This window comes from Anas acuta, chromosome 1 (assembly GCF_963932015.1).
Source record: "Anas acuta chromosome 1, bAnaAcu1.1, whole genome shotgun sequence".
Lineage (NCBI taxonomy): Eukaryota > Metazoa > Chordata > Aves > Anseriformes > Anatidae > Anas > Anas acuta.
In genome coordinates, this window is record NC_088979.1 from 42,962,087 (window position 1) to 42,974,899 (window position 12,813).

General features: G+C 37.8%; 1 long non-coding RNA gene across 4 annotated transcripts in view; it reads left to right on the plus strand.

Annotated features, from left to right (window-relative positions):
* Positions 1–9,179, plus strand: part of LOC137853621 (uncharacterized) — a 90,642-nt gene extending 81,463 nt beyond the window's left edge. For 3 of the 4 annotated variants that reach the window (XR_011094602.1, XR_011094603.1, XR_011094613.1), the window contains exons 6-8: positions 882–1,203; positions 4,212–4,357; positions 8,495–9,179. This is a non-coding gene — a long non-coding RNA (uncharacterized lncRNA). Of the gene's footprint in view, positions 1–881; positions 1,204–4,211; positions 4,358–4,631; positions 4,706–8,494 lie in introns of all 4 variants that reach the window. The other variant, XR_011094606.1, reaches the window with a different exon arrangement.
* Positions 9,180–12,813: the final 3,634 nt, after the last annotated feature.

The following is a 12,813-nucleotide window of genomic DNA, read 5'->3' on the forward strand; positions in this document are numbered from 1 at the left end:
AATATGTTGTTTGTTGAAGAGTGCTCCTTTCAAAGCAATTCACATTGGCTTTTATCTGAACTTCAGGTACAAAACAGTCCTTCAGGAAGCGAATTTACAAACACCTCAAAATCTCACGTTTAGTTTGGGGAAAAAAAAAAAAAAAAAAGAAAGAAAAAAAATGTGTCCTACTCTATAAATGACCAAACCAAAGAATGTGGTAAAATATATATATATTGGCTTTTGTGTGCACATAAAGACTTACTAATTTAAGTTTCAGGAGCTTGATCAGGAACTCAGCTGCAGATCCATTCAGGACTCTCCAGACTTACCTTTTGTCAGGTGCAGGAAGCTTGCCCCTGTTCTTTGGCACAGCTCACTCCAGCACTGGTTAGTTCAAGACCATGAAAGCCAGTTACCATGGTTTGCCTGACTCTGCCATACAAAAATTTTGCCATTAGTAGCACAACCAGCCATTTACCACTGCTATGCAGGGCGTTTATACTAAGATTTTCCATTTTTTATTTTTTTCCATATATTCTCCTACTGTCAGGTCTCTTCAGAAGTCAGTGTAGCCAGGCTAACGGAGAATCTCAGGGTTATTCATGTCTGGATGAGGGAAATCATAGTAAAACAGAACAATTAGACATCTCTATGGCACCACATTTTTCCCATTCTTTACTTCATTTGACTCAAGATTCATTTTTCAAGCTTCATTTATTTTTTGTGCCCTTGTCATGATCTCTTGCTGAGTCTGTATGCTCTTCTTTAGAGAGTAAAAATAATCAATTCTCACTTTCAGTATTGAAACTTTAAAAAAATATTGAGCAAAGTGAAAGTATAAACCACAGCTTTCAATGACAGCTCTAGCTAACCCAGCATATCATTCCCTTTTTTCCCAGACTTCTTTGAGGCCTTCCTTAGCAGGCAGTGCAGGATACTGCCAGCCACATCCCCATATTAGCACAAGAAGATACTCCAAAAAGTACTTCACAATCAGGAATGATGTGCAGAGTTCCTTGTGCTCCAGACATATCCTGGGGTCAGATCCATGGCTACAGTTCCAGGTTTCCAGGCACTGGATCTCATCTCAAGAGCAACTCAGGTATGCTCCACCTAAACAGAGCATGGAGAGCTCTTGTGATTTTGGAAACTGCACACCAGACCGTGGTACAGAAGGACCACACCTTTGTCTCTTCTACAGGAAGAACAAAGTTTTAAAAAGTAAGTAGTACAATCTCTCATTTTAAAATATACCACCTATACACCCAGAAATGCTAATAATGAACCACATGTAAAAGATGACGGTTTATGAAGTGCATTTATTTGTGTGTTTCTTGGAGTCTGTGCAAAGTTGAGTTGAATCATACTGCCATAACTGTTTCCCTTCCTACTATCTCATTGCTGAAATTCTTGTTGATGTAGACAGAAAGGCACAGTACGTGGTTCTCGCAAAGCTATTATTTAAAAGTATGGTAGCTTCATCTACCTTTGCAGCCTTGCCCTATATTTATTTCAATAAATATATTTTAAAGATCATTTAATGAGGTTATTGAATTGTATATGTATATTTAAGAAAGCAGCAGAAAGAGAATAAATGTCACCATAAATGAAGAGCCTATGGATGAATCCTAGTCTTGCTGAGGTGAGTGACAAAACACCCAAGGTAAAACTCTCAACATCCAGCTAGGACAGAACAGAACAAAATATCCTAAACTGGAAGGGGACGATAAGGGTCAAGTCCAGCTCCTGACCTTGCTCAAATTATGCGAAAGGTATAATACTTTTTCTGTTAGACATCAACAACACGGCACAAGAATGTGAAACAAAGGTACCTCTAAGACAGATAATTGTTTAAGGAAATACACCTTTCTGGAAGCTTTCTCCTCCCCAGAAATAAGACTCAAAACTAATACAAAACATGATTCCTTTAAAGACTGTAATACAGTCTTGCAACCAGGCTATATTACACAGTGTATTGTTACAGATACCACACATTTTCAAATTACAATGTTAAGTAGAAATACACAAAAAAATGGATATGAAAACTCTGAATGAACACCCAACTAATAACTTCACATTCATCAGTAGGTGAGCAGATGGGTTCAGTTGGCACTATTTTCTCCACTGGTAGTATAAAAGGAAAATGGCACTCCCTTCAATTGGTGGTTTGCATATCCCAGGAGTCCCATATTAATCTCTGTGTCATAGTCTATAAATAAATAAATAAATAAATAAATAAATAAATAAATAAATAAATAAATAAGGTGGTTTCATAGAGTGGAAGAAGTTAAGAAGTCAATAAATTTTATGGCCCTACAAGGAGCTGGCAGATGAATTCTGTCTTTTCCAGAGGCACTCAGTGAGGCACCATGTAAGAAGAAACTGGATTTTTTTGCTGGGTGTCGGGGCCCTTATTATTATCATCTTTGTCATTAGCAGTATGAGCACACGTCGCAGCAGTACTTCATCAATATTCATTCCTTATATGTTGGTTCCCTGCAATCACAAAGTTTAAAGCCTCCACCCCGCTGTCTAAAAGTCACACAGATGCAACAGTACAGGTCACTCCCGGTGAGCAGATGCACGCTGGAGGTATCAGTGGTTCAGACAAAAGGGAGGATGGGATATGGGAAATAACTTGAGTAAGACACTGCACAAAGAGGATTTGCAGAAAATAGCTCAAAACTGTTGATGCAAATGTACATCAGTAAATGGTATTACTTCATTCCTAGACATTGTTTTTTATCCTGTTCCTTCAAGACACAGAAAGTCACATGATCTAAATTTTCCTAAAGTATGAGAGCTCCCACAGCCTCACAGTCCTCCCTCTCCTTCCTTCATGGACTGCCCTGCTTTGTTTTTTTTAAGACAGCTGATGATGTCTCCTCTCTTTCTGAGCAAGGCACTGCACTGAGGACAAGATAGACAGTCACAGCATCTCTCAGCTGCCCAGCCCAGCTGAACCTCTATGATGAAAAAGTAAACAGTGAAATGAAAACAATAAAAAATGAAACAAACTGACCTGGTGTCATCAGCCATGAGGCATCACTGCTATTTTCAGAGACTGGACCTTTCAGAACTTATCCGAGGATGCTTCAGCTGCAAATCCAGTGACCTCGTTTGTCACTTCTCAAATGCCTCCCTCCTGTGGACCTTGTAGATGATGTACATCTTTGTTTAACAAGACATCCAGCTTTGAAGAAGGGGGAAAAGATTACTGATCATGATGTGAACTCAGAGCAGACATGTCACCTTTCCAGGAGAGCTCAGCTCTGATTAAAACACGTTTTAAAAATGTGTCTCTCCTAGGGGTTCTCATTGCAAGGTTCCCTGTTAGACTTCCCAGACTAGATCAGTGCATGACATACCACGAAAGAAATATGACTACAATTTTGAATGTAGGAACAACTGAAAAAATGGAAGAGTTTTTAAGTGTTGATGGAAAAATAATAAACTATTGCCACTTAATTTAAAAGGACACCAATCCTTTTGATGAGATTGAAAATTCTACAGTCTGCGTGACACAAGACATCAAAATAAATGGTACAGCAAGACCCTGCAGTCTTAAGATCCCATAATTGTTAAAATTGAAGTAGACCAGGGACAAGCAGAGCAACACTAGATTATGAAAAGGGGTGGGGAGTTTTGATTTTATTTTTAAAAATTAAATCATTTTTTTAAGATGCAGCATTGCTCTTTTTTAGAAAAAATAAAAATAAAAATGATTAGACAAGTTTCTCTAGGTTCCTATGCAGGCAGCAAGGCGAGACTGAGAGCACTATTTTGAGAATATTATGGTGCTTCTTAGATATCATTAACTTCAGCAGGAGGCCAGCAAAATAATGGGTTTGCAAGATTAGGATCAGACCCTGATTTGTTCTGTTTTGAAAGAAAAAACTTTCGAAGAAGAGAATTTTACCTTTGAACCTTGGTGGTAAAGAACCTAATGAGTTTCTCAAAACAGTCTTAATGTGGTCTTTCAAAGCTTCTGTATCACTAATGGGATGTGACAGGAATGCCACACTTGAAGGAGTATTGTCCTATTTTGTATCCTACCATGTGAGTCCTGGTGCCCAGCCACAGGTTAAATGCACGCAATGAAATTCTCTTTCCTCCCACTACCAGTTCTGTCACTTAGTACACTGAGGTCCACAAAAATACAATATGACTCAGAATATGTAGGCTGTGGCTAAGCAGAGAAAGTTCATTCAAAATTGATTTTCTTTCAGGCATCCCTGACGTTCCCTGGTTCAATTGCTCACCTACTGTACAGTTGAGTGAACACTTAAGGAAGTTGCAAAGCAATGCAGCCTGTCTGGGACATGAAGGAATGTAGAGCGGGATAATCACAACATCATCAACCCAATTCTCCAAGGTAGCTGGCCAATAATGCTGTTCTAATTGAATAACTTATCCACAGCTATTTCCCTCGGGAGAGCCTACGGCTTAGGCTCTCTGTGTAGGCAGATGGTGCAGCATACACAATGAAACCTGTAATTTTCTCTCACTACTGGACACGTTAACAGTGAGCTGTTTTCCCAGTTCTGCTAGCCGGTTAATATTTTATTTTAACTGTTTTCTTCAAGTTATTATGCACCATGCGGCAGAGAACAGACAAATTTCTGATACATTTCTTATTTATTTTACAGCCAGCTCACTAAGCTACCCCGTGCTCATTAAGGCTTCTGCTTTGCTAATCAACGATTGTACATGTCATCATCAGGTATATGCTGAAATGAAAGTGTCGTAATTAAAAACAAAGGTGCATGAGTCATCGGAGACCTGAATTACTAACTAGCAGCAAAGCATAACAAATAGTCTGCAAGTCAATTCCAAATCTGCAGGGCTGCTTTTTTAAATCACGCATTAACGAGTGTGTGCCAAGCATATTTCTGATTCTGAGAACGCTGTCCTGATCTTGCACTCTGAACTACGCATCTTAGCAGCATACTGCCATCCTCTTGTCCTTAAATGTTGAGCAGCAGCAGCAAAATCCTCAGCAGCAGAAGCAGCTGAAAGGCAAATGCAGTCTGGGAGGGCAAGACAGCAGAGACAGCCCATCAACAGCGTAACAACATGACAGATGACAGACCCAGAGGCAAATCCAGGCCTGCCAGCAGATCAGCCTGTAGAGCCTGCCAAATAGCCAGATGCAGCTACTGAAAAGATATCATCCTTAGCTTAGCATCTGGGTCTTGCTGTGGCCAACCATACTTCATGCGCTCTGTGTCCTTACTGCTGACCCCAGCTGCTGGGGGAGGCTGGAGCAAGCAGGAAGAGTGTGACTGCATCAACACCAGTGCATTTAAATTTTGCTAGGACAAACATCATGACTATAAAAAGTGTCAATTTGTGCACAGTATAACTATCAATTTGCATTTATTGCAGGTTTCCTGGCAGTATGACTACACTGTTCCCCCTCCCCCACTGTCTCTGAGAAAAAGGCAGCTCAGGGATTCATTCTTTGTTTGCCATTCCCACTCAGAAATACCCATTTAGCTACTACACCATCTAGCAGAAGCAACAGTACACTGTAAATCTGTGCATAATTAAGCCCTGGTGTAGAGATCCTGCTGTCCTTTTTTTCTGGATAGGTGCAACTCTTCTGGAACGCCGAGGAGTCTAATTCACCAGCATTTCACAGGGCTTGGCTTCTAGTATTACACATCAAAAAAATCTTTGTCAAGTGACTGGTGTGACAATTAAAGTGACAACTAATGATATGGCACCACAGAAAAGATAATTACACCCATTGTTAGACACTTACCAGGTCAGGATACATTCACAGCCTTTCAAAAGTGGCACTCATTCGTTCACCCCAGCATCCTATTCCGATGGTAATAGTGTATTAATAAAGTCATCATTTTTCCTTCTACAGAAGTTAGGGGACATTCTTTTATGATGATCTTGCCCCCCTTGAAGTAGCACTGCTTCACTGCATACTAGTAATTGGCTTAGTCAGTCAAGCAAAATGTTAATGCAGGTACTCAAAAGCATCCTGTTGAGGACAGGGTGGGGAAGGGGAAGGTCTTGTTCTTTTATTTTCTCATATATGTTAGCTACTAAGATATAAGCAAATGTTTATAAATGTGTTCTTCAGAAAATATGAAGTATGGGAAATTGTTGATCTGGAATGGAAACTTCTTTAGCCTTGTTGAAGTCTACAGACATTTAGAGAAGCCAGGCAATTTTGCCCCCTTAAGTCTAAGGTAGGATTAATCTCCCTTACCTCAGGCATCTAAGTCACACTGGGGTCCCTTTTCAAACCAGCTGGAAAAGACAGGCACCTTCAGAAAGCTATTCATCTCATCCTAATGTAGGCATTGGAACAACACATCTGTAAAGGATCCTTCTGTGAAGGTACCTACGTTTTTCTATTAATTATAAAGGAAGCCTATGGTGACTAGCTTTGAATTAGGTGCCTATTTTTTGCACTTGTAAGATCAGGTGAGATTTTATATCCCACTCTTGGTGTTTCTGTGGCTAAAAAGTAATGCGTGCATAGAAAATGGAAAGGTGTTTGTTTTGTTTTGTTTTTCAGCATCGACTTTTATTTTAGATTCATATATATTCCCATAATTAAGAAAAGATTACCAAATAAACTGAGCCATAATGCTACTTTTCTGTGTTAAATACTACAAAGCTTGAAACAGCACTATTCCCAGTGTACAGACTTTGAGCCATTTGCAGTAAGAATATATAGTTCTCAGTGAATCATACAAAGCTGGAAGTTCACTTGACATTGATTCCTTCTTCTTTCCATTCATTTATTCAGAGAGATAAGAAGATCCCAGATGTATAAAGGCACCATTCACTGGAGACCCAGTCTATTCTGCTGTTAGCAATTGTTTTAGTTACTACAGGGATGCTGAGCAAATGGGATATTGAAAAAGATACTAGACATGGTGCAAACCACGCAATCACAGGGGATGCTTACGTGATAGTTCTAATGAAGATATAGTCCTCTAACTAAAACTGCTTGATAATCCTGCAAATAGTATAATAGGATCAATATTTTTACAGTAATTTCATTATTTCTTCCATATCTTGATGGACAACCATGTTATAAACTGATTTCTGGATTGTTTCAAACATCTTAAAAAGATGAAAATAAAAATACAAAATGTTCAGCTTTAGAATTTGACAAAATAAACTTATTTTTAAAATTCAATTATCTTTTTAAAATGTTCTTAAGCTATGCAAAAGAACACCAACAATTTTGAAGAAATGCATCATTCAGTGCTGGAATTATTTTTTCTTTTGCTTTTAGATAGCTTAATAATCTGTATGACAAATTACCATACAGGTCAACCTAAAACAAATTCAGAACTGCCAGAAATTTGAAAAATTGGCTATTCACATAGCTGTAGGGCTGTGATAGTACTTCATCTATTGTTTGGCTTTTGTTGTGTAATAAAGACAGTCTTGAAAACCGATGCTGCTGCTTCAGTTTGAGGCAGAATATGGTTATGCAAGTTTTCTCACTGCATCCTGTTGTTTATTTGGGATCACCAATACAAAGGAAACGGGGTCACCAGCACAAATCTATACCTAGAGAGATGTCTGAAGAGAAACAAGTATGTTAGCTAATTCCAATAATGTTGCTGTTGGTATTTTCTGTGCTTGTAGTACCTCACTGTGCTGTATGTATTGAGCTCATTTCAGAAAAGCTACTAATAGCCATACTTATTTTCCATTTGATGCAAGCTGCAAGGAAAGTTTTTTTTTTTTTCTGTGGTTTTTTTTTTTTTTTTTTTTCCATCTACTAAATGGTTACTTGGAGCAACCAAAACTTTTGTTAACACCTTTTACAAAGGTGTTATTTTCCTACATGGGCAAAGAGAATTAGACTTCTGCAGCAATTTAAATGGATTGTCACACATGGGAGAAAATGGACCTTTTAAAGTACACATAGGTATTTTGTATATATAAATGTGCCTTTAATAAGAGAAGCAAGAAACTAAGCCATCTGGTGCCTCAAAGTATGGAAGGGATGTGGAATTGTGCAGATTTTTATTTTTTTTTAAACAGAAAACAACACAAAATTACAACTGCTTCATGGGTCAGTCTCATTTTCTTTAATGCAGAACCAGATGCACATGGTGGGAAGTTTTCCAGGTTATTTTTTAACAGCTAGCATTCCATATTACTAGCATGAAATACAGTTGCTTGCACGCATGTTTTCATCAATACATTAGGTCTACAGACAAGCATTGGCAGTGATGCAGACCTTGAAGGAGCTTGGATTACTGCAAATTCCTAAGTGGGGAAAAATGCCTTGAAATTCCTTCACTCTGTTTTGTCTTGTCTTAAAGGCAGGACTCAATGCAGAAACCAGCATTTCCAAGGGCACAGGAAGGCACCTAGGGCCTGATCCATTTTCCAGTGAGGTTAATGGGAAGTTTTTCATTGGCCTTAGTTAAGACTGAGAGCAGCAATAAAGATACCTGTCTCACCATTCTGTGCTCAAACCTACTCTACTAAAACATGTTTTTAAAATCCTTTCTTACAGGCCTAGAGTTATTCTGCTACTGCTGATTATCTGGGAAGGAATCAAGACTGATATCTCCATCCATTCATAGAAGAGTACCACCAAAATCAGAATGGTGAAGCCATTGTTTGCTGTAGAAAACTAGCAGAGCTATCTGCAAAAAGCTTAATGACTTACAGCTGGATGGCTCAGTAAAGTCCTAATAATTTCCTGTAAAATGTATAGCGTTTATAGAAAGGAGCTGAAGGAAGGAAAATGATGTCCAAATAATTCCTAACTTTTCATTGACACAAAGGATTTCCTGAGCTGTCAGCACATTCTTCTGATCTGTGTCCTTTTCTGCAGTTAGGAAGTCCAGGGTGCCATTGGCATCCCTACTCTTTTGAGTGAAGAAATAAAGGAGAATATAGTTTCTGTGCAAAGAATTCAGCATCTTTTTTTGATGTAGTGAAATTTTTTGAAGTATCTTAGGAGAGTGTGTTTGAAGCAAGGGGTCTTTGGAACTGGACTACTACAAGCACATTATCCCACACTGGTATAATGTGAAGTAGTAGAGATGCTCCCCTTAGTTGTGTAGGATCACCCCAGATCCATAATCAGAAACTGGGAATCGTAATCAAGGAAAGGCCTAAAAAAAGCCTAAGAAAAGGCCACATTCCATGATCTTCTTCTATATGAAATAAAATTATTTTGGAATAAAAACAAATCTATCTCTGATTTCTGCATTTTATCTCCTCAGTCTAATATTCCTGCCCAGACCTGTAATATAAGCATGGGGTGAATATTACAGATTCTGACTTTACCTGTAGTCATGATGCTTTGCTCCCAATATTCAGCGCAGTGCAATATAAATCCTGATGTTGTGTCCATGACAGAATGCAATCAGATCAGCTGAAAATTAATCTCTTCCTAATTTTTATCTATATAGGATGATACAAGAAAAGGAGCATAGACTGTTCATGGGAAACCATAAGTATTTGGAAGAGAACATTTATATTTATTTACATAAATGAATATATGTACTTATATAAACAAACCAGGAATAAATGGAAGAAAATACCAACAGGAAATAGAGCAAATGAATTATAAACTCTAAGCATCAGAAAAATAAATCATATAAATGAATGCTGCAGTAAAAACCCTGTTTTATAAGCAATTGTGACCTGTTTGAGAGGGAAATGAGAAAGGCTGCCAAAAGCATATCTTATCCATCTGTCCAGTTTAGAATATTAGTTGGGCTGTTACTTGGACAGTTCTCAGCCCAATCCTGTTAATACTTACACATATTAATAGCCTTGTTCCTAAATGTATTCCAAAATAGTGAACACAACAAGGCTACAATGATGTGTAAATAAGATGACATGTAACTAAGATGATATGTAGGGCCATGTGTGTGTGTAGGCACTCAAAGAATTATGCTGAAAAATTGCAATATATGTTCATCATTATCGTGCTAGCCCTGACTGGAAACATGGCTTAAGTTCCCATTTTGATCTAGTCTTCTGTGACCTTAAGGGCATCATTAGGATGAAGATTTCCATATTTTTATTCAGCACTGAAGTTTCTAACAGACTGGTGGTTGTATTTCTCTTTCACTGTGTGCAGAAATGCCTTTCAGATGGATGTGCGCAGTGTTGGATTTTTGCTCCCTACTGTAATGAAGTAATCATTGGATAAAACTAGTAGTCTTTGAATGGGAGTTAGAAGTTCACCATGTAAAAGTGATTTCTCTGACAACCTAGCTACACATTCCTCTTCAACCTTTACTGCCACTAAGGGGGACATTCAGGGGGGAGATGGACCAAACTCAGATCTGTAGTATCTGTATATTTTGAACACTATTGCATTAAACAAGTACTGCACCAACTTAAAAAAAAAACAAAACAACAAAAAAAAAAAAAACAAAAAAACAAAAAAACAAAGCAAACAAACAAAAAACCTGTTATCCCTATAGGCTTAATGATAATTTTAAAATCCTAGGTATTTATGGGGTTTATGGTACACCTTTCTCCTCAGCATTTTCCCAGGGGCTAGATTTAAGTGTCCATATGTCCTCTGGTAGATGCCTAATGTTTTGGTTATCCCACCTGTTGCCTGTAGTCCTCCCCAGACCCTTCAGAGTAAAGCTAGGCATTTGGCGCTCCCAAGCATCGATATTATTGACAGTGCAGTACAAGTGATTGTGACAGTGAAGTTCTTTTTTTTTTTTGCTTTCTAGTGTGGCTGTGTCTCTTATCTCTCTCTATATATCCATACAAATACTGTTTTCTCAGCTCAGAGAGATTGTAAAGATCAATCAGATGTTCAGATAACAGTATGATGAAGCTATATAAATACTAAATAAAAGATAAAACAAGTTATTATGTCATTTAGAGTCTTGCCCAGAGGTTATTCTAGGGAAAAAGCAGTATTTTCTTGCAGTGACCAACCTGTCTGGTAGAAAAGAAAAAAGGATTTTTCAGCCTCAGGACTCATACCCCCCAGTCTTCTGATATTAAATTATTAATCCTGAAGCAAGGGTCTCTTAGTTATTCTCCAGAATCTTTCTACCCATTATGAACAACACAGAACATCTTTATAAGACTCCAATAAAACATATATATGTGTTATTTAGGACACTTTTAATTTTCTTGGCAAGCACTGCATATATAACTGCATATATAAAATTTGGATACTTGTCCACTGTTGCTGGGTGCTCAGGCCTTCTCACACTTTTCTAGCACGTGACAGAACTAGAGGCATGTTAAAGAGTTTTAATGAAAGTCCTTATCAGATACCATTCATTTATCCTCTGTGGCCATTTTTCTAACTTGAGCTGCAGTTTCTAGTTCACAAGCCTTCTGTGCTGGTGTCACCTAGGATTTCAAGCATGATGCAAGGATTTGCTGTTCTGATTGGAAACTAAGCAAAACTTTTCAGCTTTATTTTGATTTTCCAGGTTTAATTGGATATGGAAGGGAACAAAAAACAGAATCTCTGTGGTCTAAAAGCAAATTCATCCCACCTTGGTACAATTGTAGCTGTAATCTACTGGTTCCCAATAAATGACAGTTTAGAGTAGCTGTTCACAAAGTTCCTGCCATGTCCTATGTGAGAAAATGTAATTTGCCTAACAATGTCATTAATGTACTTGTAGGACAGAAACTGTTTATTGAAAGTGAAAATATATATGTGTATATTTCCTTCTTTTCTCTTCTTATAAGGTTCTTCAGCACCTATCAATAAAGCTCAGCAGAATGGAGAAGAAACTAAAAGATCAAGCTAAAGAAGAAAATCTGTAAAAATAACTTTTCTTTTTTTCCTTTTGCATCAAAAAGGGTCAAAACGACTACTGAATTACCTTTAAGGAGCAGATTCACCTACATACAATAATTTAAAAGTTACTTTTAACTAAAGAACTTGCACATCTTCCTTCCTACCAAGCAGCAAACACAGACGTATCCCTTTCATGGCTTCATAATCAAAATAATACAAATTTTATTTTTATCTTTTTTCTTTGTTATCTGTAAGACAGCACATTGTTATTTTTGTCTAATTTATTATACACACATGGAGGTAACATAATCATCACTGTTGACTGCATTTGCACAAGAAACTAATGATTTAGCCTATCTTAGTGGCTACTGAGTGAGACCTCTATAAAAATGCTGCTATACAGAAATGTCTGGGCATTGATACTGAGAAAAATCAAGCCACTTAGGAATGTGGGTAGGTTTGTATCCAACAACATGATACCAAATGCATAACAGGTGTTCATGCCTTTTGCTCACGCTTACTGAGATATAACACTATGTAACTGTCATCTAATATTAGGCAGAAACTGAGTACTCGTATTTGTTGTGTTTGTTTTTTTGTTTTTTGTTGTTGTTGTTTTTTGGTAGTTTCCAACTGCTACCTTATATGTCCTCAGTGTGTATGTGTGGGAAAGCAGTGATGCATAGAGGAAAACAGGCTTGAATATCCTTAGACGATAATTACATTAGGAAAACACTGGTTTTGTTGTTCTTGCTTCTTTTCCAGCAAGATTAAAAATTATATGTTGGAGAGGCTTGGCATAAAGGATCCAGTAATGCTGCCTTGCCTATACACCACCTCCAGGAGGCTTAAGAAAAGCAGACGTCTTGAGCTGTGATGAATTACCTTGGCTGTTTTTTTTACATGATCCTAATATTCAGCTCAGTGAAGCAGCAGTTTTCCTGCCCCAGGCAAGATGGCCTCTTCTTTGTGCTTCAGATCAAGGGGCTGCTGAAAGCAATGGAAAGTAGAGTAACGTGGAGAAAGAACCAAAAACTTAATTATTGAAAGGTCTAATGACTTTCTCTTTATCTTCAAAATATTTT